Below are 21,813 nucleotides of genomic sequence, written 5' to 3'. Positions count from 1 at the left end.
AAACAGATGTAATTGTTTTGTGCCTGTTTTTTTTTTTTTCTTATTCCTATTTGTAGGCCTGGCAGCCAAGCGCGTAAGGCGTGCGACTCGTAATCTGAGGGTCGCGGGTTCGCGCCCACATCGCGCTAAACATGCTCGCCCTCCCAGCCGTGGGGGTGTATAATGTGACGGTCAATCCCACTATTCGTTGGTAAAGAATAGCCCAAGAGTTGGCGGTGGGTGGTGATGGCTAGCTGCCTTCCCTCTAGTCTTACACTGCTAAATTAGGGACAGCTAGCACAGATAGCCCTCGAGTAGCTTTTGCGAAATTCAAAAAACAAAACAAATCATATTTGTATGCAGTGGACAGACATCCATATTCACAAGTAATATAATACTACTAGTAAAATGTGTGAAAATTTGATGAAATATATAGAGTTGTGAAATTTCAAGTTATAGTGTCAAACTGAGGACATTTGAATTCATGTTGGTAAACTTGTTTACAAAACTTCCTTGTAAACAAAATTTTCACTATTTCTGTATTGTTACAGAGATACGATATTAAATTGGTGAATAACTATGACTTGTGTAGAGCATTCCGCAGCTCTTTGGGATGGAAAATTGGCTCAGCAAAGTGCAAACTTAACGTTGATAGTGTTTTTACATTTATCAAACAAAAACAAAATAAAAATCAAACTTCTTCAAAGCCTCTGTTTGTATGCAATTATTATTTAAATATTGTATAAGAAAGATTTAACACCAAACTTAAAAAACTGAGTAACAGTATGTGCTAGTGAACAAATTGTATGTTGTGTCTTTTTGTGAAAGTATTTAAAATTCATGTGTGGATTAAAGGTAAAAGTAAACTAGTTATATTTCAGTGTCTTTATTTTTTCTTTAAGGTAAACAGAAAGTATTATATTTTTTTCAGAAAAGGAGACAGATAAATAACTTTCCATTTAATATATATTAATTAGTGCATGACCTGTTATTTTATAACTTTGGTCTTCTACACAATATTCATCGACATATTCAGAGTAAGTGAAGGGATCATTGAGAGAAAACTTTTTTGAGCTAGAAAATCTTTGAAAATGTAGAATAAGTTTTTATAAACAAGTACTTGTATTGAGATGTACCTTATGTTTAAATGCTGTGTTTTAGGTAATCATCCAGATAAATCATGATTCTAGCCTATCTAAAAGTTTACATTGGATAATACACTCCTTTCTTACATGTGGTAAAGCAGAATTTTGTATTATATCAGTGGTGTTGTGTCATGACTATCTGCACAGACAGAAACAAGCTTCAACAAGCTGGGCATTGTCTATGTGAGTTGAACCATCTGTCAAGATTCTGTGATTTTGAATGTGTGAGGACACTCTTGTAAGTGGAAAGTAAGTTAATTTCTATAGTATTTAGTATCTGCTTAGATTCATGTAACTTTAAAAAGTATAAACATTTCAAGTTGCTTGTCATTCAGTTTGTTGAAAAAATTATTGGTTCCGTTCAGCAGTTTCATTTAACCAGCATTTATTTATTAGCATGTTAAGGTAATTAAAAAGCAACACTCACGAAAATGAATAGTGATACTTATATATATGTATGTATAAATAGACCAAAATTTCCATGTTACTCACATACCACACTCTGACTTATTTATTGAGTCCTGGAATTTAAATTGTCTTTATTAATAATTAAGTAAAGCAAGTGAATGTAATTTGTTTCAGTTTAAATTATCTAAGTTTTGAATAAGGCTTAATAGAAACTGAGATTGTCTTTTTATATGTGTGTTTTAATTTAAATACATTTTCATATTCCTGCCATTTAATAATGAGTGAATATTGTTTTTGACTTTTTTCATCTTCAGTTTAACATGTGTGAAGAAATGATGTAGATGACTTAATACAGAAAAGAGATGGAATTTAGAAATAAACATAATACATTGAATAGTTACTCAGTTTAAAGTAACATTTTGGGTGGCTTAAAGCTATGAAATGTGTAACTTATCAAATAGTTTATTAAAAGCATAAAATAAGTACAATGAGGTGTCATTTGTTCCTACAAGGCTGTCCTTAAATATCCTTTTCTGAGAAAGTAGAGATTTTATTCAGAAAGAAAACATTGATTCCTCTTTTAAGTTCTCTGTAAGTACTGACCTGCACTAGTGCTTACAATAACTAATTTCATAAACCAATCACACTAATATAAAAATAAGTTTTGCTGGTATCTTGCCATTGTTTTTTAAATTTTAATGTTATGCACTCTTGTCCTATTGTGTCCACAATATAGCAAAAAAATTAATCCTTTATCCTACTAATCCCTTGGATAATTTTACATAATTCAATAAACTAACAGTTTATTTGGCACATAATAGTAGAATTAACATGTTAACTGGTGGTTTAGGCATGTGCACTCAGTTTCTAATATACAGGTTGTAGGTTTGAATCCCTGTTACTAAACATGCTGATCCTTTATTTGCTTTAGGGACAAGATATCTGAATGTAAACTTTCTTGGCTAATACAAAATACCTGAACATTAAACCTGAAATTTTGATGGTATTAAGGGTGACTGAAGAAGTACAATTAACACTAGGACTTTCTTTAGATATAGTCATAGTAAACAGAATACGTGAATTTGAAGGATCAGGGAGAAGTTACTTTTAATAAGTTTGATATTGCTAAACTTTGAAACAATGTTTTTATCAAGGATAGTGTTTGGCAAATGTTTTAATCTTGAAAAATTGTAATGAATAGTGTAGAAGTGTGTCATGTAGATGGTAATGTATGATTTTTTTTTTAAATAGAGGAGATGAGGTATAAACATTGTTTAATAAAATTTATTCAACTTATTCTAACTTTGGTAGTGAGGAAAGCTGAAGAATACTAGTAAATTACTGTTACTGATGGAATTTTGGCATGCTATAGTTTTTTTGTTTACATAGATCAAACAAAAAGAAACTTAAAATTTAGAATGAATAAACATAAGTAAAATGTTGGGAAAAAAAAAAGTGAAATTCCTACTTTATTTGAAAATACATTTCGTCTCAGTCTTATCATTCATTAGAAAAGAACTGTTATTTTGGATCAACTGAATGAAATAACAGCTGGAAACATTAGATAATCTACGACAGAAATGAAAGTGAAAGTAATTACAAATAAAGACAACCGGTATATGAATGGCATGTTTTTCTAAAAGTTCAGTATATGAATTAAGTACTCACATGATCAGTGACCTTTTACATATTTATGGTTTGCATGCAAAGCACCTGGTTTAAGACTATTTAAACTTTCACAAAACATTGATCACTTGAGTGCCTTAATTAAACTCTACCCTTGTTATTTGTGGAGTAACTGAGGGTCAGTGCTTGGGCTTTTGTTCTTTCATATTTACATTAATCATATTGCTAGAGGCATGTCATGAGAGTTCACTGAGTTATATTCAAAATTTAATATAATTACTTTTATTATAATGGTAAGTAAACTTGGCAACAAAACTTAGCTTGTAATATAAATTTGGAAATTATAGTTTTAATTTCCTAATTTTATAAGACAACATTTAAAATGTCTTCAATTTTCCATTGTGTCAGTATTGTGATATTTGCCTTTAAGTATTTTCCTTTTCTTATTTATTGACCACTTCTCCAAAAAGTACAAAATTTAACATAAGTCACTCATTATAATATTGTTATTACTCAGATAAAGTATAACTTGTTATAGCTTTCAATATTATTTGGTTACAGAGCTATAAACTAGAAAATCAAGCTCCTTTAGTCATACCCATACATAACGTTTTCTCTTTACAAGTTTCCAAAATTTAGTTCTTTTGATATTTAAAATTATATTACTTTTAACCAAAAGAAATCAAATATTATATTACATCATTTTCTGTACAGGAGTTTGTCTATTTTGCTTCCAGTGCAAATTTTATTCCCACAGGAAACACATTGGCAAGTTTAGCTAAATTTTATTGGGTCTTATTAAATAGTAAGAAAGCCAGAGAAATTTTGATAGTCCTAGAACAATATGTGCTTTTAGCATGTTATTTTGTATTCATTGTTGCATTTTTGATTAACTAACAATCATTTAGTGCAGTGATACCATTATAGTAATAGTTTTAATTAAGAGTTGATAAAAAAAGACCCAGGTAAGTACTATATCTCTAGTTTTCATGTGTATTATTTATTGTTATAAAGGTAAATAAAATATAAGTTTTAGATTAGGTAAAATAAATAATAATAAAAAAAAGTTTTCCTATGATCTGCTCATTAGTAACCAATGCATTACATAATTTCTTCAGGTAATGTAAGCTACATGTTTACAAAGTGGTTCACAACTTGTGTGGTGATATCATTAGTTAGACACAGTTCAAAGAGCAATAAAATTTAAGCATAAATATACATATATTGTTAAGGGCTTAAAGCTGTTTAAGATAGCCAAATGTGTCATGGAGTCATTCTTGAAAATAAAAGGGCAATATGCTTTCTTTTCACGGTATATGAGGTGTAGAGTTAGAATGGGGAAAATAACATAACACGTAAAGTTTTACTGAAAAAACACACATTGAAATTCCAGTGCAATTACCCACCCTTTTTCACAGTTATAGCTATTTTTCATATGATTTCCTTCTCGTGCACATGTGCAAATTAGCATTCAACAACCCTCCACCAGTATGAGTGTAACATATTCTTATTCTGATATTTACATTATCACGTCAACCTGCCACAATCAAGGCAGGTTATCTTAATTGCAGGGTATAGCCATACATTACAAACCCTTTCAGATATTTCCAGTGTCAGTGTTTCGGTCCCTCAAAGACGTCATCTTGTGGTTCATTGAACTGTGCTTGTTCTTGCCCAGAATAGTTAGAAGAAAAAGAGATGCAGCATTTGAAAATGATTCATAACATTACTTATCCTGAGGCTTGAAAATTGCTGTCCAGCACTTCATCTCAGATGTATGCTGCTGCACGTCATCCCACAACTGCAGTGGGAGTGTAGACAGATATCTCTGTGCCTCCAAAGAATCATTCTCAAACCAAATGAAAAGTATTTTGACCTGCATTGTTAAAAAAAGTTGATGAATCAACTTAACATACATCTCTGTCCCTAACATACATTCCAGCAAATCCCAAGATCCACTTCCTCTGGTTCTGGGTACAGGCATTTCTTTGGATGCATCATCTTCTCCCACCACAAGATGCAAAAGGATCATTTGTTTTTGTCCTCAGTTGCTGGAATCCTCTTTAAACAGCATAGACCTACCCAATCGACCCAGGGCAGGATCCATGGAGGCTGACAGACCTCCCTTAAATAAAGACAGTAAAGAAAAAAAGACATGGTCGAAAACAGAAGGGTTCTCCACCCAACTTACCTGCACATGAATAATAATGTCCAACTTGATACAATGGAACTGTCGAGGTTTACGTTGTAATCTGGATGACATCAGAACACAGATTGCTTCCTACCATTCTGCATGTCTTTCCTTACAGGAAATATTTTAGAAACCTGCCAATACAGTCACCTTTCAGCATTTTTTTTGTACAGAAATGACAGGCTGTGTGATAGACGAGCACATGTAGGGGTGACATTGTTGGTCGAATAGCATGTGCCCACCCTGTCTTTGCCACTGTATGCACCCTTGGAGTCTATTCCTATCTTGCAAGGTGTTGCTGTACACTAATGCTAGTGATAATTTATTGTTTATGCATGACACCTTGTTAAGAGTATAAAATTGGTCTTACCTGAAATCTAGTATGTCTTTTTAAAATCCTAAACTTGTATATTTTTATCCTTTGGTTTTTAGATATATCACAAGAAATCACAACACATTCATCCTTCCTGAATATTTTATATATTTCAATAAAATTTATTCTCTCTCTTCTTTTTTTTTAATGCTGTTAACATGCTTTTCATAAGTTGCCAGGTAAGTCGATCACATATTTCAGTTGAAAACAAAGAATCTACCTAATTCCATCTAGTTTCTTTGGTTTTGTACATTTCTTGTCAACAAGCTTTTTTATTTTGTAAAATTTCAGTCATCAACATTATTTTAACTGAACTTTTCATGTTTTTAATTAAAGGAATATGTTTTAAAGTAATTTTAAATACTTTATTGTGAGAGAGAAAATGTGATGTAGATTGTATGGTCAGTAGTATGTGCTTAATGGGCATTCTCTGCTCATTCATATGAAATTAAATACAGTCATGTTGTTTTGTATTCAGTCAGTAAATCAAACCACCCCACCCACTCCCCCCAAAAAACTATATTTACCAAAGAGTTTTGCCTACTTCAAAGGCTTCTTCACATTACAAAAGGAGAAAAGTTATGACATTTATGAAAAGATGTTTTACACCTAATGCAGAAAATGCTAAATCACATGTTCATTGCAAGTTTAATCACTTTTTATACCCTTATTTTAAAAAAGACCAGAAAATGGAGATAATGGTGTTTCTGATTTTAAATATTTCTGGGGGAGCATGTCTCTGGATCTTCCTCAAGATATTGTGCCTAAAATGTGGTGCAGAATCACAAGCCAGCACAACATAGTACACTAACAGGATTTCCTGCCTGATTCATTAGTATCACTCACTTACTCTTAAACATACTGAAAACCCTGCCTGTTACTCTTTTTTGAAGAAATCTTAATATAGCCTTTCCATCCCTGTAGTAATTTTAGTAGCTGTTGTGTGAACAATTTGCAACAAATCAGTGTCATTACTCAGACAAAGCACACACAATATTTCAAGTGAAGACTATTGAGGACCAACTAGTGACTTGAATAGAAAGATAACTTTCTCTTTTTTATTTGATAATCAGTTTAAGTTGCATCACTCTGAACAGTCCTTTATACATCACTATTCCTTCTTGTGTAAGAAAACCAAAGTTGTATACTACTTCATAAGTACTTGGTGGATCAGAGCAAGATATATTGATTATCTTTCTCATGAAGTAGTTTGATCCTAGAGGCACTTGTCACCTTGTAATTCAGAAGTTACTTTTTGTTTCATAAAAGTTTAACAGAATTTGAATTAATAACTTTTTCTTTAATTATGTTTTTTTATGTAAATCACTAAGATTTTCTATGTTTAATCTTTTCCCATAGAAAAGGATTTTAAGATTATAAAATTTATTTTTTTATTAGAATTTCTTCAATAAAGATATAAAATTGTAGAAAGACTTGCCAACAGTATGGTTAACAATGTAACTGAAATGTATCTGAGGTAATTAACCTCTTAATACAAAAGTATCCAATACCAAATAATTAGCAGTAAACTATATTTTAGCAAAATATTAGTTTTGGGACATTGAAAACAAACTATATATTATGTATTATAAACATTCTCCCTGATTTTATTTCTCACTCATGTTTAAAATTAACTGTAGCAAGTAAATTTAGAAAAAGTAATTTTTTACAGCATCCAATCAAGAGTAGATTTCCTGATGAAGTCACTGGTGGTGTTTTATCAAAAGTGAAAAGAAAATTAGGCTTACTAGAAGTTTTTAAAATGGTAAGTGTATCTAAAGAATTTTAAAAAATGTACTTCAAACTAAAACATTTAGGCTACTGATTGTGATCCACATACATATTCCATTATCAATTAAATTTTACTCTATTAAACCTGTATATGTGCTTGGTCATTCTGACCAGTTCTATAATCTCCATATAAACATGAAACTACATAAACTACTGAAATGTTTTAAATATACAAAGTGTATTATCATGAGTTTTGGCAAATGTTTATGTAAAAGTTACAAGCCATTTATTAACTGAAATTATATTATCAGTAAATTACTTTCATAAAACATTTATCCATTAATTTATGAATTCTCTGTCAAGTAATTCTGTGTAAAGTGTGATTTTTCATGCTGAGAATAAAATTAATTGTGCTCATTTCATGGTTTTTATGTTTAATTTACCTTACTTATAATACCATCTAAATGAATATCATTTTATTTATTTTTCATAGAACTTTAAACTTGCTCTCTTATCTTCTCCACCATAACACCAACTGCAATGAAAGTAGTGAAACAAATGTTGGATGTACAAAATAACTGCAGATTCTGAAAATGCAATTACAATATTTATTTTAGCACAGCTTCAGTTTTATAAACATTTCCTGTTTGGCTGCTTTTGATTTTATTACTTTACAATGCCTTTCTGACCCAATATAATGATATAATTGTCAAATATACACAGTAGTAAAACTTAACCAACCGACTGAAATACAAAGTGTACAACGGCACTGAACATCTTCAACATCCAGATCCCTTCTTCCACCACTTGTGGAGCAGATTGATTTTTTGTTCAAAATGAACTATTTGTCTCTTATCTAAGTTTCTGCCAGGACCTTGGCCTTGAAGATGCTGTACCCTATTCACCATCTGAGACTTCAGCCTTGAACAGGGTCTTTCCATATGTCTCCAGTTCAGAGTCTATACACTGGGTTCCACTGGTTATACTTTTTGGGAATATACATTCTGCCATTCTTCCCTTTGGTCTTCATATTTAGTTGAAGCTGACTGAGTTCAGTATGTCATAGATTGACATTGTTTTGTCCATCGATCAGCCCACCACACTATGTTTTAATACCACCTCTGCCTGTTACCTTTCTCTGAGTCATCTGAGGAAGGTTGATACTTCCATTTGGTTGTACTATTTTCATTGCCAAACATATTTTGAACCATTCTTCCATTCCCAATTATACAGATGGTTTGAAATCAGTTAAGTCTATTGGATTTGCCATGGTTTGTTGTAGCTAGGTGGTTTCTGTACAATATCCCCTCTACAGTTTCTGTGTTCACTGTCATGTTATATGGCATTTCTTTTGTTCTGGATGATATAGAAGCTACACAGTACACTCAATGTTCTATTTACACCAACTCTCTTCACTCTCTACTGGTCAGAGAATTGCTTTGTGTTAATTCTCACCTTATTTCCGCAATATTCAACACTGGCTGGCCTATTTTTCTTCTATCTTCTATTCACATCCAGTTTTTCTGGATAACTGGCCATGTTGGTATTCACAGGAACGAGTTTGTTGACATCAAGTTGGTCTGTTTATACTGTCATTGCTTGAAAGCTTTTAATTTTCTGTTGACATTAAATGGAATTACCATTGATTACACATTGATTAATACTTGTTCTCTCTGTCTCTCTTTTTTTGTTTTAATAACATTGTATTATTTCTTTAAAAGTTGTTTGTAATTCAGACCATTACTTACAATAATTGACATTTCCTTTGTTATAGTTTTTTATTGCTGGAATAAAACCTGTATTTTTACAGTATTTTTATGTAATTTTAGAATCTAAAGTAATGTAGGTTTAACTTTATTTGGTCTGACTAAATGTATATTAAAATCTAATAAAACAGAAATTTCAGTTTTATTATTTATGAACTTTAATACCTGGATGTTTTAATGTATTTAAATTTGCTAAGCTTTATCATATTTTACATTTGGAAGATATGAAACAAAATGATCTTTTTAGGTTTTATATATACATTTTAAAATAAGTAAGAATTGCCAATTACTTGATCAATATTGCAGCATTCCACTGTGACTTACCAGACTTACTAACTGATCTGTATTTGGGTAATAAATACAAAAGAAGTACTGTTTTTTTGGATGACATTTTCATTTTCCCCTTCCTATTGAGATGCAAGACAAATAATTTTGAAGACTGAGTAAACCATGTGGGGGAAGTATTCTGATATTTCAGATGATTATTCACATGTTAGATTCAGAAGTCGGTGTACATAAGCAGGTACTTACAAAAATGAAGATTTGGGCAGTACCCACAATGTTTGATTTGTTAAATTTAGTAATAACTTTGTGAATAGAAAAGATAGGAAGTTCTTAATTTAAACTCTAGCTTTTAGTATTGGTAATTTGAGTTCTTAATTCATAGGAAACTATAGTTGTTATATTTGAACATCACAAACATCTAATATCTACCAAAGCTGCAATCAACATACTAGGTGGCACACAAAATTTGTTATTCAAGAACTTTGTTGTAACACTTATTTTTAAATTAATAAATTAATTAATGTGTAATTCTAAACTTTGAAACTTTACAAGTCTTTTGCATATGAAAAACCAGGTTTTTTAATGAAATAATTTTTAATAGTTTAACCTACCAGCAAGAAAGGCTCAATTTTTGCAGTCCTTACATAACTGGAGTGAACCACATGAGCAATACTTGAGTTTACATTAATGTCCTATGTTAACTTACTTTATCATTCTAAAATTTAAAATTACTTTATTGAAACTATGAAACAGCCAATATTTAGCAGTATGTACTGTACTATAGTCCTGTGAAAAGTAAATACTTTGGACAGGAACAGTTTCATTTTATAAATAGGGTGAGTAGTGAATTTTAGGATAATAATATGCAAAGTGTTTTTATTTTTGTGGCATTACTCATTGAAAAAGCAAGTTACTTTGAGAAAATGTACTTCAGTTTTTGAATGCTGAAAAAAGATGTAAATATATCAGATGTTTTGTTGAGATGATTGTAAAATGTTAAGAAAATTAGTGATAATAGGTTAATACAGTGATTTTGTTTTTATTTTATCAAATAACTTATTTTAGTGAAATAGTGCACCTGAGAAAAAACTGTGATTGCTATCATAATTATTTGATGAATTGAGGTTTCAGTTGTGATTTGTGTGAAGGATGTGTATTTCAATTTTTATTTGTTTCTCAAGTTGTTTTGTTTTGATTTTAGTTTATATGAATACATTTATCAGATTTTTCCAACATGAATTATTTTTGTTTACTCTCCAGAGATTGATAGCTTCTGGAGTTTTTTTATATCAAGCATGTGTTGATGATGTGAATGTTTTCATGTTCTTTATGTGTAAGTATTTAATTTCCCTGGAAAAATTAAGTTTTTGCTGATGCATTATATCAGTAAAGAATATTAAGTAGTATATTTAGAATAAAAATCCAAGATTTTCAGTGATGTGTTTAAAGAGTTAACTCTACATGAATAGTCTGACCCCAGTAAAATATCCTGTTAGAAGATATTACCAAAGGATACAGACATCATAAATTAGAAAAAAATCACTTTACAGCACTTCACTATATCACGTGGTATTTCACAGACAAGGTCACTGTTGGGTAGGTTGTGTACATTAGGCCTTATCAGTTTAAGTAACTGTATGAAGAAGTGAAAGAACTTACCAAAAAGAATCATCAAAAATTATGTGTAAATTGATGAAAAAATTGTTTCAAAAGTTATTACTTATATTAAGAGAAACCTTTTAACAATAAAACAAAGTTAATTTGCACATAGTTTTAAGAGAGTAAAATTTTTATCTTACAACAGCATGTGTGATGGGTTTTGAATTGATACAAAAAAAAGATGTGTATTTCATAAAATCAAAACTATTGGAGAGGTTTACATTTGGCCTTTGTTACTGGCTTCACTCTCTGAGATTGAAATGACACTTTTGTGTTTGCTATGTTCATGAATCAAGTATGTGATATTCTTTTTTTTTAACTGTATATTATAAATTCTCTTCAGTCATTCTACTTCTTCCTGATCTCTTTATGTACTGTACCACATCTGTATTGTCGTACTCATCTTTTGACACACCAGTTTATATTTCATCTTCTTTTTCTCCTTAGGGTCTCCTCTTTCTCCTTCTTTTCTTTCCTGCTATTTGTTATTTTATCTATCTTTCTCTCTCTCTTTTCACCTCCTTACTGATGTTTGTCATCTTGACTCCAATTATTTTGATGAAGACCTCTCTTCATCTTTGTTACTTTAGTTTTAATTTTTCCCTTCTGTGTTTGTTCTGATTTTTTTTTTTTGGTATATCCTTAGTTTGGTGTTCATATCCCTCTATCTTATATCTAGGTGCTTTGCCTTGTCCATTTTTTTTTATAGTTCTGGCCTTTGAGGTTGCTCTCAACCCTTTGAATTCAGTGTTTAGACTTCTTGTCTGCAGTTTTTATCATCATTTCCAAGTTTTTTACATCACTAGTTAGTAGGTATTTATTTCTGACATTCATGCTCACAAGTGACATTAAGTTACAATATTTTATTCTTATTCACTTGCTTATGTTTCTTGTTTCCTTCTTGCAAGGCTAGTTGTCATAGTTTTCAGAGATTATTCTTCTTCAGAACCAGTTCTAGGCTTTGGTCCTGTAAGTGATATTTTTGAAATCGTAGAGTGTATTTTAATAAGCTAATTTTCTTTGCTCTTATAAGAAAAATAGCAAAGGTGTCACAAATTAGCCTTAATATTTGCAGAACAAGTGTCTAATCCTCCATAAAACAACTCTACTGTTAATCTTATCAGTGATAAACATTTTCTAAATTCATGTTAATTCATTAAACCTTTTAAATTAAAGACTTTCTCAAAAGCATCATCTTATCATCAGAGAAATCACTCTAGTAGGTCTCAAGTCTTTCAAAATACTTGAATTTGTTTGATTTTATTTGATTAATTGTAAATTAATTGAATGTATATCAAAATTGTGTTCTGATGTCATTTGTGTTATTTATACGATGAAACTTAAATCACCAATATCATATACACTGGCACAGTTTTCTTTATTCTTATACAAGTCGGTGAGGACGTTTTGACACCGGAAATCCGGTAAATATCATTAATGGTTTATGTGTGTTTCACACGTCTCACGCTACTGTTTAAAAGAGCAATATTTAGAATGTGAAATTATATTGAAAATTGCTTCGGTCACGGATGACGTTATTCACAGTTCCTGCTCCTAAAGGACAAGGAAAGGATGTTTAGTTACGTACAGGAGAAGGTTATTCGTCAAGAAGAAAATGACCGAAACCGGAAACGTTGCATTGATTGTCTACCGAGAAACTACGACAGCTCAGAAGAGCTTGTTAATATCATTTGTTTGTTTTGGAATTTCGCACAAAGCTACTCGAGGGCTATCTGTGCTAGCCGTCCCTAATTTAGCAGTGTAAGACTACAGGGAAGGCAGCTAGTCATCACCACCCACCGCCAACTCTTGGGCTACTCTTTTACCAACGAATAGTGGGATTGACCGTAACATTATACGCCCCCACGGCTGGGAGGGCGAGCATGTTTAGCGCGACGCGGGCGCGAACCCGCGACCCGAGGATTACGAGTCGCACGCCTTACGCGCTTGGCCATGCCAGGCAATTAAAAGAGAAGAGAAAATGTAATATTTCGTTTTTTAAAACAACATTTTTTGATTGATTGTGTGTGTACCTACGCCTACTCCGACCTCTTTTGTTTAACTTTTTATTGCCCTGTAACTAGGCCTGTTGCCGAGAGTGTAGGTGTGTCATGATTATTTTGTACGAGTCTTAGATTTCTTTTTCGTGAAAAGCTACACGAAGTTTGAGTTGAATTTCATGCAAAGCTATACGAGGACTATTTGCGTTAGTCGTTCCTAATTTAGCAGTGTAAGACTAGATGGAAGGTAGCTAGTCACCACCACCCACTGCCAACTCTTGGGCTACTCTTTTACCAACGAAGAGTAGGATTCATCCAAATATTATAACGCTCCAACGGTTGAAAGGGCGAACATGTTTAATATGACGGAGATTTGAACCTGCGACCCCCAGATTACAAGTCGAGAGCTTTAACAAACTTAGAATGATTATTTGGGTTTTATAAATCATTGTTTGTCGTTTTAATATCGATATTATTGAAACTGGAATTAAACACCGACTTTTTATTCGTGACTGTTCTTAAATAAACACCATCTCGCGTAAATGAGTGTGCCTTTCGTTTTTGTTCAGTTTCAGGAGTCGATATTGTCAAGGCTATCTGAATACCTGGGACTGGAACCTCGGAGGGATCGGAAATGTACATTCTCTAATCTACATCACTACTACAAACTGCACACTTCTAATTAATTTATTTGACGAAATACAGTTAATAATTTCCTAATCTTTGATTTTGTGAAACATCGAACTAATTACACAAACCATATTCTTTTTATGTTAACTCTCATTTATCACAAAAACGCGCCCTGTATGCGTTATATAAGTTACCAAATATTCCTATTCGATTAGAGTAGCTCAAGAGTTGGCAGTGAGTACTGTTAAATAACTGCCTTTCCTGTAGTTACAGATCAAAGATGGTTAACACTTTGCGTGAGAAAACAAATCATATAAAAGTGTCACAATTCGTATAATCACCCCTTCAGTGGCTCAGCGGTATGTATGCGGACTTATCACGCTAAAACCGGGTTTCGATACTCGTGGTGGGCAGAGCACAGATGGTACATTGAGTCGTTTTGCGCTTAATTCAAGACACCACCACCATCGTATAATTTCTTCTGCGACGCTACTGCCACCTGGTGGACCAGAGAAAAGTGTAAGAACTGTTAATGCAATGGGCAAAGTACATGTGGCTCATTGTGCAGCTTTGCGCTTATCAACAAATAAACAACATTTTCAATAACTTATCCCTCGGATAAACTTTCTCTGATCATTATACAATACAGAAACTGTAAATATAATTTATAAAGATATCACAAATCGCCACTCTTAAAAAACGTTAATTTAAATTTTGAATGAATTAATTAAAACCTATACCATCCAATCACGTGTGTGCATATATATATATATTAACATATACATATTTCTAAGACAGGTCACATGGACTATAATTCATTTCTTATTCTAGTCGGTTTTACTTCACTTTTGAGCTTCACTCCCAGTGGCTCAGTGGTCTGCGGACTTACAACGCTAAAATCAGGGTTTCGGTACCCCTGGTGAACAGAGCAAAGATAGCCCATTGTGTAGATTTGGGGTTAATTCAAAACAATAACAACTACAATTCCTCTTTTTTTTTGTACTTTCGACCTTGTTACCTCCTGTGTGCATGTGTTTGTCAGCAATATTTCTTGAAACCAACGGAATAGACTTGGACGAAAGTTGGCAGACACTTGGACTATGATCCAATTTAGAAGTGATTAGTTTTGGAAGGTCATGAAACAAAATCCTATATGTTAACATATTCCACGTCATTTTTATTCTATACGTCAGGAAAATAATTGGTTTTTGATTAAACTTGGTGGACATATGTAGAACAGTATTCCCTATTGTTCTGCTTAAAATGATTCGTATTCTTTAACAACGAAACATTTTTGCATTTTTTGAGGACCAAGTATAATCACTACTGAGTAGTGGAGGTATACTTTCTATTGTGTGTGGGGATATACGCTTTATTGAGTGTCCCTCTAGTGTTTTGTTCTGTGATCAATCTCTGTTTCGGACATGCTACTAGAACAATTATCATTATAATTCTGAAAGTTTGTATATAAATCTCCGACCGATAAAAGGTCTATAACTTTGAATAACCTTTTTTTTTAGTTGTCCAGTCCTAATATCCCGATATAAAGACACCCACGACTGCACTGTTTTGAATATGAAAGCCTCGCGCTACCCATGTGCACATGTGAAATTTTCATGTAGGTTTCAGATTCCAAAAAATATCAATGTGCCACTTTCATGATTTGAGTCAGTTTAGAACTGCTACAATAGTTTCATTTAGAAAATATTTTAACTTCCAACGACTTGCTCTAAAATAAACAACAATCAAATTGTTTTCAGTTGTTTTCGTAATGATTTATCTAGTGTCAATTGTAAAACAACAACTATGAATGAACCAAGTTATACAACGGCATGTCCACGGACTTATACCAAGTTTCGATACCGATGGTGGGCAGAGTACAGATAGCTCTGTGTTTAATTAGAAGGAAAAAAAAACTACCATCTGTAACAAATTTAAAATACCAATTTACACCTATTTAGAGGCCAGTGTTGCTGACCGAACAGCAAAGGAAGGATATATATATATATACATGCATATCCATTCAATTTGCTATCTGTCTCTATGGCAACGAGGACAATTTTCCAACATATGAGAAATAAAATGTAATTATTTTTCGGCGACTGTTTGCGAATAGCATGAACATGTTTTGTGGGTTGTTTATCTATGACTTCGACATGCCTTGTTGGATTGACTGATTTAACTTTTGTGTGTACTCGTGATAACATGTGTCAATAATGGAGAAATCTAGTGTTTTTGAATGCAAGCACTAAAAACAAGTAGTCTGATCTCTTTTTATTGTTCTTTATATTGAAACTAGAGACACTTTGTGGCTTTGTTCGGCACGTTTTGTTACAGGTAGGAAGTTATGTAAACTTGTAAAAAAAACAAAAACAACTCCCGTTGCTGCTAAAGCGCACTCTGGATTTTGGAAATGTGAGAGCAACAGTCAAATTCCTCTGATGTTTCAGTTAGAGTAGCCCAAGAGTTGGCAGTGGATGCTGTTGACCAGCTACGGTTCTTGTTATTCAAAATAAGAAACGGCTAGCGCAGGTATAATTTGTATATAGATGTCTTTCTTAATATAGGTTTATATATACATACACAGGACTGAACATAGGTGTTTGTTTGTTTCTGAATTTCGCGCAAAGCTACACGAGAGCTACCTGCGCTAACCGTCCCTAATTTAGCAGTGTAAGACTAGAGGGAAGGCAGCTTGTTATCACCTCCAACTATTGGGCTACTCTTTTGCCAGCGAATAGTGGAATTGACCGTCACATTAAAACGCCCTCACATCTGAAAGGGCAGACATGTTTTGTGTGACAGTGATTCGAACCCACGACCCTCAAATTACGAGTCGAGTGCCTTAACCATCTGGCCATGTTGCACCCTCAGGTTGCGAGTCAAGTACCTTTGTCACCAGGCTATTTCAGGCTCTTGCAACTTTATATAGACTCCATTGAAAATTAAAATACGCTAATCTGGAACCCATAAACTACAGGAAGGGCAGCTAGTGAATAGTACTCATCGTCAACTCTTGGTCTACTCTAATCGAATAGTGGGGTTTGGACGTTACTCTTATAACGTAGTTCGATGTTTCACAAAATCAGTGAAAGGAGGTCAGGAACACAGGTTAAGGAATTACTACATGGAAACTGCAGAATAACTTAATTTGTAATTGGCATGTCTGTAGTGTTGAAGTTGGTTAGATGATGTACATTTTCTATCTAACACTCTTTAGAGATTCCGAGTCCAAAGAACTTAAGACAAAAAAAGAGAACCCTGACAATATCGACTTCGGAAACTGAATAAAAACGAAAAACAGGTAAGTTTACGCGAGATGGTATTTGTTTATGAATAGTTTGGAATGAAAATCCAGTGTTTGATCCCAGTTGTAATAATATAGATCCTAAAGCGACAAACAGTGAATTATAAATCCCAAATAATTATTCTAAGATTTGTACAACATAATTGCAACACACCTACACTGCAGGCAACAGGCATAGTTACAGAGCAATAAAAAGTTAAACAAAAGAGGTCGTAGAAGGCGTAGGTAGAAATTACGACATCATGTTAAGCCTCAAGGGCGTTCTTCGACTGTGTAAGTAAAAAATTATGGTTTAGAAAACAAAATGTTACAAATTGTTTACTAAACTTCTGTAAACCTATGATACTACAGTAAGAAAATTAACCATCAGAGGAAGCATAAAAATGCCCATTTTTTATATTGGTGAGGGGAAGAAGGTTCCGACTGTTTCATTATCGTCTCTTGTGAGCTATAAATCATTGACTTCTCACATATGCATATTGGAGTTTAACAATTTCGTACGAAACACTTCTAGTGCGGCTAGAAATAGTTATTGTACACAGTTTTTATTCCATTCTCAGCTTAAAGAAAATTATAATTATCTAAAATTTCGTTTCAAGACCTTATGAATGAAAAAATAATAAATCTGTCGAAGTTTAATTATCAAGTGTGGTGTTATTGCAACAGAAGTCGTAAAGTATCGGTCTTGTATAACACATTCGTGATGATAAACCCACATGAAGTAAAAATGTATCTCAACATGGTCAGTATGGGTATTAACACTTTTATTAAAATAAAGTACAGAACAACGTTTCGACCTTCTTAAGTCATCCTCAGGTTAACAAAGGTGTAAACTCTTTTTGTTAGCCTGAAGATGATTTGAAGAGGTCGAAACGCTGTTCTATAATTTAAGGTATAAGGTTGTCCAGAAGTAAATGTCGTTTTTGAACTGAGGACTTTGTGAAATTTAAACCAGTGTTGTGAAACGTGTTAATCAAAGTAAGCACCCTTTGCTTCAACATAATTTTGCTAACATATAATGATGCTAGTTATGCCCCTGCTGTAGAAATCAGAGTTTCTAAAATCAGTGAACTCCCTGAAAGCTTCCTCTGCAGCTGCAGAGTTTATTGGAAGAGTTTATTGTTGAACAGTTTTCAAAGTACTTCAAAAAAATGAAAATCTGTAGAGGAAAGGTCTGGGGAATAAGGTGAACCTCGAATCCCAATTTGTTCCATTTTTGGAGTTCTATCCTTTACAGATATCATAACGCCGATTTTGTTGTTTTCAGTCAGCTCATGCGGAACCCACTTATTCAATTTTTTCGTCTTTACAATGATTCTCGATTTGTTTGTGTCTGACTTTTCTGCAAGCTCACGTACTGGTCTGTCTCACCTACTTCCCTTAATGTGTTTTCATCCAAGGATGTCTTCTTTCCATGACCTTCGTGTTCTTCAATACTTCCATTTTGATATCGTTTCCAGTTTACGTTCTAAACACTAATCTTACGAAGAATTGCATTTTAAACATCACGTTGATATTACTCAAATGCATTTTCCATCATGTTTTCCATTGAAACAAAATATAACGTACAATACTTGCAAATGTTCGCTATCCCATCCATTGTGATGAAGATGACTTTAAGCATAAGTAGACGATGTATTGCTTTCGGCAACGTCTGTAACTGCGTAACATTTACTGATGACAAAGAACGGCTCATAAAACCTGGAACGCTTAAAATCAGAACGTAACAGTAAAAATTATCTTTTCCTTTAATTATTCTGTGTTTCTGAAAGTAATCGTTTTGCAACTTATATCTCAGGCTAGATGTCTTCACACAAAAATCAAACCGTAAACAAAGGAGGATATGAGAAATGAAAGTAACAAGCGCAACCGTTGTCGGACTGAGAGCTGAGACATTCTCCAACTTTTTTATATTAATATAAAAAAGGATAAAAATAAAGAAAATGAGATTTCAAAACGATAAAATGACAAATTCCACTTTCAATATTTAATAAACAATATTTCAAAACCTTAAATAAACTATGCAATAAAGATTTATTTATTTACTATGCTCGATTATTGGTAAGTTACCTGCATTGAACGACTTCTTTTTATCCTTTCTAATACTTTTGTCTTACGGATATTGGTCTTTCTTTGTTTGCTTCGGTTTTACGTGGGAAGAGTATTCGTTTCGTCTATACACTCTCGCCATACACGTACCGACTGAGTACATATATTGATAAAGGCATGTAGTCAAAACTTGTGAGTGGGAAAGAAAAACACAGATATAATCTTTTGTTTTAATTTGTTTTCAATTAAAAGAAAATATTATTCTATCCTTCTACAAGCCATTTGTTAGGACACCACAACAAAGTTTTGCAAATTCCTGTAGAAAATATTTTTGAACGACAACCTTCAAACGTGCGAACACATCATGTGCGTCCTTTCCACGATGTCGAGATACTACGTAGGGTAAATAAGTATAAAAAGTTTTATGATTATAATTCTTCAAACATACTAATTGTTGTAGAGTGAAGTGAACTTTGAACGCTGAAGAAGATAAGAACTTATTGAATAAATATTAAATTGTGAAGATGAAACCAAAGAGAAGTTATCATTTCTATTTATTAAAGCTCATTAAGAATTTAAAACACGAGACGTGTGAACTTGGGTTTGAACTTAGAAATGATTTTAATGTCACGACAACATAAATATGAAGAGAGAGCTCACAGTAAAACCGAACTAGAGCTGTTTTAAAGGCCACTTTTAGCCGATAAAATTATTAAAAATACTGGATGTGAAATTGTTTTTCCTCTGTTACTAAAGGGCTATCTTTGTCTAGCGTCACATTTTTTGGAGCTACAGACAAGAACGAAGACACGGCTAGGGCTACATTGATCTAAAAGTGATATTTTGACGGCTCAAAGGACTAGCATGTTCTTTCATGTAGTACAGACGTGCGACCGTTCGAAATATTTGCGATCAACCCACGTCCTTTGCGAGAATTATAACTTTGATTCCAATTGGGTAAAAGTAGGTCATATTCGTGGATGACCGTTCTCTGATAAGGAATGGTTGAATATTAATTGGAGACATCACGATTTCAGTTTGAAAAGGTTTGTGTTTAAAAAAACTATATTCTAAGTCAGAAACTGTGACAAGGTTCACAGCACAGACGTTTTTCCTTTGTTTATTTTTAGGATGAGAACCGTCAATTTTTTTCGTTCTTTAAGGTGGAGCCGTACTGTGAACACCGACCGATAGTGCGATCACGAATTAGAGAAGTTGGTGAAAATACACGAGTTCATCTTACCCTACGAACTGGACGAGACACAAAAAAGGGGATGTTAATTATAGCTGTAGACAAGTGACAATATATAAGATAATGTGAGTGACTCATCAACCTAACAAGGATTTATATCGAGGATTCTGTAACAGGAGAAACAAAATAACAATTTTTGAGAGAGAAGAAAGTAATTACGCTCAACCTGACCGTCAGTAATCATAAACATAGATCGAATCTTGAAGAAGAGATAAAACACTCGGATGCAAAGACACCACACTTTACCAATTATATACGTTACTCATTCGCTAGTCACGGGTTGCTTCACTGTGTAGGTTTAGATTTGTGGTCGATAATAGAGCATAATATTTCAGTGTTGTGAAATGAAATGAGAGAAAAGTTCAAATAGTATAAGTTTTTAACACTTCTTAGTTAAATGATATATCACATGATTCTATTACTTGTATATAAAACATATTCATGTTTAAATTTTATTTTGCCACTGAGAACTAACGCTCACTTAAGTAAATAAGGGCAGTCGTGGCCGAGTGGTTAAGGCGATGGACTAGAAATCCATTGGGTTTTTCCCGCGTAGGTTCGAATCCTACCGACTGCGAAACATCTACCACTTTTGCCTACTTCTTTTTTTTTAATTTTTTTTTCGAATGGAAACAATCGACACTTTTATATGCGTAAGTAGAGCAGCTATTAAACTAAAAATTGACATACTTAGTACCCAAAACTTCACACGCTATAACATAATTGCTAAATGTTCCAACACCAGTAATTTTTAAATAATAAGAATCCTTAGAGTCCATGTCTTTAAAAGTTAGTTGGTAAATAATACAACACTTGATCGTTTTACAATAAATGTATATATGAAAAGTTATCCATAATATGTCACAATTACTCTCTCTAAAACATTTCGCTGAACTCTAGCAGAATTCATTGAAATTAGTTGACAAGAATTTCATAGAGGAATGTTGTTAGAAACTAATAATAGTGCTAACGATTCCACTTCTCTGAGGATATTCAAACTTACATCATTCACAGTCGGTAGGATTCCAACCTACATGGGAGTATCCCAATGGATTTCAAATCCATCGTTTTAACCACTCGGCCACAATTGCCGTCATCACATTTCTAATTTAAGTTTTAAACACTAATCTTACTAAGTATTGCAAGTTTAAACATCACGTTGATATTACTCAAATGCATTTTCCATCATGTTTTCTATTGAAGCAAAATATAACGTACAATACTTGCAGAAGTTCGCTGTCCCATCCATTGTGATGAAGATGAATTTAAGCATAAGCAGACGATGTATTGTTTTCGGCAAAGACTGTAACTGTGTAACATTTACTGATGACAAAGAACGGCTCATAAAACCTGGAACGCTTAAAATCAGAACGTAACACTAAAAATTATCTTTTCCTTTAATTATTCTGTCT

General features: G+C 32.9%; 1 long non-coding RNA gene and 1 other non-coding gene across 4 annotated transcripts; both read left to right on the top strand.

Moving 5' to 3' along the window:
• The first annotated feature begins 1,151 nt into the window (after positions 1-1,151).
• LOC143224348 (uncharacterized) lies at positions 1,152-20,704 on the top strand. 3 transcript variants are annotated; one of them, XR_013013348.1, is made up of 4 exons: positions 1,165-1,373; positions 7,395-7,487; positions 17,014-17,097; positions 20,313-20,704. It is a non-coding gene; the product is annotated as an uncharacterized LOC143224348 (long non-coding RNA). The 3 variants fall into 3 exon arrangements; XR_013013346.1 differs by lacking the exon at positions 17,014-17,097 and having other exon boundaries at positions 1,152-1,362; XR_013013347.1 differs by lacking the exon at positions 17,014-17,097.
• A 192-nt stretch (positions 20,705-20,896) lies between these two features.
• Positions 20,897-20,978, top strand: TRNAS-AGA (transfer RNA serine (anticodon AGA)). The gene has a single exon. It is a non-coding gene; the product is annotated as a tRNA-Ser (tRNA).
• Positions 20,979-21,813: the final 835 nt, after the last annotated feature.

Source organism: Tachypleus tridentatus, chromosome 8, assembly GCF_004210375.1.
Source record: "Tachypleus tridentatus isolate NWPU-2018 chromosome 8, ASM421037v1, whole genome shotgun sequence".
NCBI lineage: Eukaryota > Metazoa > Arthropoda > Merostomata > Xiphosura > Limulidae > Tachypleus > Tachypleus tridentatus.
This window is presented reverse-complemented; position numbering and strand designations above follow the sequence as displayed.